At 42.0% G+C, this 5,207-nt stretch overlaps 1 non-coding gene across 1 annotated transcript; it reads left to right on the top strand.

Annotated features, from left to right (window-relative positions):
- The first annotated feature begins 955 nt into the window (after positions 1–955).
- On the top strand, positions 956–1,050 carry trnai-uau (transfer RNA isoleucine (anticodon UAU)). Its single transcript has 2 exons — positions 956–993; positions 1,015–1,050. It is a non-coding gene; the product is annotated as a tRNA-Ile (tRNA).
- The last annotated feature ends 4,157 nt before the right edge of the window (positions 1,051–5,207 follow it).

Below are 5,207 nucleotides of genomic sequence, written 5' to 3'. Positions count from 1 at the left end.
ACTGTCACCTCTTGAATTCAGCTCTATTTCCCATGTTTGGACCAAGGCTGTAATGAAGTCTGGAATTGAGTGCCCCTGGTGGAACCCAAACTGAACATCGGTCAGTAATTTGTTGCTGAGTAAATGCGCTTGATAGCACTGTCAACGATACCTTCCACCACTTTGCTGATGATCGAGAGTAGACTGATCGGGCAGTAATTGGCCAGATTGGATTTCTCCAGATTTTTGTGGACAGGACATACCTGGTCAATTTTCCATTTTGCCCTGTAGATGCCTGTGTTGTAGCTGTACTGGAACAGCTTGTCTAACGACATGGCTAGTTCTGGAGAGCAGGTATTTAGTAGTCAGCTGGATTTCTGTCAGGCCCCACAGTCTTTTCTGTATTCAGTGCCTTCACCCGTCTCTTGATATCAGGTAGATTTAATGGAATCGGATAAAGACTGGCATCTATGATGGTGAGGAACAATTCTCTCTTCAACAGAGGACTGAATCTGCTTCCACCACACTCTCAGTGTTGGAGGTAGCTGAGGCCCAGGATCCTTGAGGCGCTCCACTAGTTCTGGCCGACCAACTTGAAAATGCTCCATTTATCCCTACTCTTTGCTTTCTGTCCGTTAACCTCCATGTCCTCTATGCATGCTAACATATTACCACAATTCCATGAGCCTTTATCTAGTGTATTCATTTTTGATGGCATCTTACTGAATGCCTTTTGGAAATCCAATTCTACTATAATTTCCTGCTCCACTTTTATCTGGCTTTCCAGTTACATTCTCAGAATTCTGGAATAAATTTCTCAAGCAAGATTTCCCTTTGGTACAAACATGTTGACTTTGTTTCATCAGACGATGCTTTTCTAAGTGCTTGTTAAGACTTCCTTCATCAGAGATGAACGCATTTTCCAACGACTGATGTTAGTCTAACTTGCCTGCAGTTCCCTGCACTAATGTGCATGGCTCCAGTGGCGCAATTGGTTAGCGCGTGGTACTTATACAGCAGTGCAGTTAACGAGCTATGCCAAGGTTGTGAGTTCGAGCCTCGCCTGGAGCATGGATTTTGGAGACTGCTCAGCAGTGGAGAAAACTGTGATCCGTGAGTCTGTACTCACCGGAAGGAAGAAAAATATAATTATGAAGTGACATCAGAGGAACAGGAGCCATGTGTGGCAAATGCACTGTCAGCCTTCAGAGTCATTTGCAGCACAGAAGGAGATAATTAGGTCAATGCTGACTCGTCAGGGAGCTCTGCAGTCAGGGTTGATGCCTGTAGCCCTGCAAGCCTATATTTCTCAGACTTCCTCTTGAAGTCACTGAACACTTTTGCTTCCACCACCCTTGTGGGCAGCGAGTTCCAGGTCATTACCACTTGCTATGTAAAAACAGTACTTCCTCATATTCCCCCTGCATCGTTTTTCCCCAGAACTTGCAATCTGTGTCCCCTACTCCTTGTCGCATTTGTTCATGGGAACAGTTTTGCCTTATCTAACTTATTTAAGCCTGTCATAATCTGGTCCACGTCTATTAAATCTCCCCTTAATCTCCTTTCTGCTAAGGAGAACAAACCCAACTTTTTGAAACCTAACCTTGCAGCTAAAATCTTCTATCCCTGGAACCATTCTGATAAATCTCCTCTGCACCCTCTCAAGGATCTGTGCATCCTTCCAGAAATGTGACGACCAGAACTAGACACAGTACTCCAGTTGGGGCCTATCCAGAACTTTATAGAGGTTCATCATCATTGTACTCAGTCCTTCTATTTATGAAGTCCAAGGTTCCATATACTTTACTAACCATTCTCTCAATATGTCTTGTCAGTTTCAAAGATCTATGCACTTGCTGCTGCACGTCCCTCTGTTTCTGCACACTCTTTAGAACTGTGCCATTAAGTCTATATTGTCTCTCCCTAATCGTTCTGCCAAAATGCATCACCTCACACTTGTCATTGTAAAATTCCATCTCCCCCCTTTCTGTCCATTCTGCAAGCCTATCTGTGTACTGTTGCAGGCTGTTCATATCGAGCTCACTGGTTGCTGCAGCTCCAGGTTTGGTGTCATCAGCAAATTTTGAGATTCTACTCCCTATTCCAAGATTCAAGACATATATATAAAGAAAAAGGAAAAGAAAGAAAAAACAGTGATCCCAGCACTGACCCTTGGGGAGCACCACTGTCTGCCATCCTCCATTCCGAAAAACAACTATTTCCTTTGACTCGCTGCTTTCAGCCCTTAAGCCAATATTTTATCAATGGAACACTGACCCTCCTATTCCATGAGCCTCAATTTTGTAACAACCTTTTATGTGATACCTTGTCAAAGTAGTTCTTAACATCCATATAAACAAGATTCAACACACTCCCTTCATCAACCTTCTCTGTTACTTCACCAGATTATTTGTCGTACAGCAAAGTGTTTCTTAATCAAAACTGCTACCCTCAAAGTAATTAGGATGGGCAACAAATGTCTGCCTTGCCGGCGATGCACCTCAAGACATACAAGCATCTTGTAACAATGGTTGACATTCAACGGCCGACACTTAACTGCACCAGGCATATAAATGTTGTGGCGAAAAGAGTAGGTCAGAGGCTGGGTATTCCACTGCGAGTAACTCACATTCTGACTCCTCAAAGGCTATCCACACGGAATGCTACCTCAACTGAACTGGATCTGTGAACACGAAATGTAAACATGCTGCATGCGGCCATGCGAAACTCGACGCTTCTGCAATAAATGTAACCCTAATGAACTGGACCCCTCCACACTGAAGGTAACTGCAATACAGGACTCGTGCGAGCTGGCAGTAGCTGTGTTCAACTGGCTATCGCACACGTGATAAAAGCACGCTTAGCTGGGCAGGATTCCATTGGCAGTAACCGTGCTGAACTGAGTCTATCCGCATTCGATGGAAGCTGGCGGGCCTGAAGATGTCCTCACTGAAAGTAACAATAGAGAACTGGATCTGTCCACTCTGATTGTAAGTGTGCTGAATTGGAACATTCCACATTGAATATTATCATGCAGTACTGGACCGGTCCACACTAAATATCACCGTGTGAATTGTACCTGTCTGTACTGAATGCAACTGTGTTGAATTGGACTTTTCAATACTGAGAATCGGCGGAAGCAACAGGACCTGTGCATGTGGAATGTAACTGGGCTGTACCCATTAACACCAGGAGTAGCTGTATTAAACTAAACCGCTGCACACAGACCATAACTGTGGTGAACATGCCTTGATGACACTGCATAGAACTGCGCCGACCTCCACTAGTCCTCACTGAATGCAAATATGCTCAACACGTGTTTCCACTGAATATAACCGTAATAAATGTGACCTTCATCACCAAACGCAACACGGCTGAACCGGACGTTTCCACTCAAAACATAAACGCACACAACTGCACCTGAGTACTCTGAAGGTACTGTGTTGACCTAAAAATGTCCACACTGAATACAGCGGATACACCAACTTAGAGGGATTTGGGGTCAGGTGCATATGACCCGAGATCACATGGACTGGAGCAGAATAGTGATCAGGAGCGAAATCTTTGTTGCAGGTTCCTTCAGGACCAATATATCTCCAATCAGTTACACCGTGTGCTGAGGGCACTTAACTCAGCATGAAATGGTTCAAACCCATGGATTCCTCGTATACAAGGTCCACTTTCACCATTGTAACCGCTTACTAAACTTTTCATTGTCGGAACTGTAACTGCAATCATTTTGTAGTCTCTGGGTATTTCACTTCAGAGCGATGTTCGATCCCTTCAAAAACATTCCATTTTATTAAAACAAAAACATGAGTCCAGAAGCAGATACACTTATCTGCTTGTTTCAATTCGTGTAATTAATGAAAAACAACAAACCATCGAATTATCTCCCTGGAGCCTGACATCAGGTATAAATCAGGCAATCTTTGAGTGCAATTCAGAGCATGCTCAAAGCTTCTGATAGAAATGCACGTCGCAGCCAAAGGTCTGGTGTTTGCCATTTATTACCCCGTCATTGCAGCTATTGGGGTTCCAGGTAATGTATTTTACTGAGATATTACTTGCGGATGTCATTGATTAGCTGTGTCACTGTTCTTATTTACCTGCAGCGCGTCTCCATACTTTGGATATCCTTTCTCGCCTTTAATAGGATAATTTCTCCAATTCAACGGGAACATTTCTTCCCCCCAATTGCTATATTTTTTCTCCTTTCACATAATAATTGTTTTTTTCATTTTAATGGTATCTTTTCTCCATTTTATATTTCAATTTACTCCATTTCGTGAAATGAATTGTCGCCATTCATGTTATAATTTCTCTCTTTTGGAAAGGTCATTTCACCCCATCACTGGTATAATTTCTTTAAAGTACAGTGTAATTTCTCCTGCTTCCCAGAATCACTTTCCACTTTGGCGGCACAGTTACTCCACCTTAGTGGTATAATTTTCCCATTAACTGATGTAATTTCTCCTGCTTGAAAGTCTAATTTAGTGCTTCTAACTGTACAATTTTGCCCCTTAACTTGCGCCATTTCAGGTGTAAATATAGTTATACTGTATTATTGACACTGTTCTTGTGGGTACATTTTCACACTGTTACCACAATGTAAATGAAGTTCTATTGTGTTACTGATACTGTTACGGTAGATGAATTATCACATTGTTACCATGGTGTAAATGTAGTTCTAATGTGTCATTGATGCTGTAACTGCGGGTGGATTGTCACACTGTTATCACAGTGTAAATGCAGTTCTATTGTGTTACTGATACTGTTACTGTATGTAAATTATTACACTGTTATCTCGGTGGAAATATAGTTTCATTGTTGCTGACACTGCCTGTGAATGAATTATCACAATGTTATTACTGTGTAAATGTAGTTCTATTGTGTTATTGGTACTGTTACTGTTGCTAAATTATCACACTATGTTAATCCGGTGCAAGGGTAGTTATATTCCGTTATTGACCTACTTAATGTAAACTATCACACGCTGTTACAACAGTGTACATGTAGAACTGTTGCATTATTGACCCTGTTACTTTGGGTGAATTATATCCCTGTTAGCACGATATAAATGGAGTTATATTGTGCTGTTGACACTTGCTGTGGGTGAATTATCACTGTCACCACAGTGTGCACAAAGGTCTACTGTGTTAATAACACTGAGCGTGGCTGTCTGATTTTCACAAATGATTCACTGATTGAAATTATTCAACAATTAA

Source organism: Heterodontus francisci, chromosome 34 (genome assembly GCF_036365525.1).
Source record: "Heterodontus francisci isolate sHetFra1 chromosome 34, sHetFra1.hap1, whole genome shotgun sequence".
Lineage (NCBI taxonomy): Eukaryota > Metazoa > Chordata > Chondrichthyes > Heterodontiformes > Heterodontidae > Heterodontus > Heterodontus francisci.
This window is presented reverse-complemented; position numbering and strand designations above follow the sequence as displayed.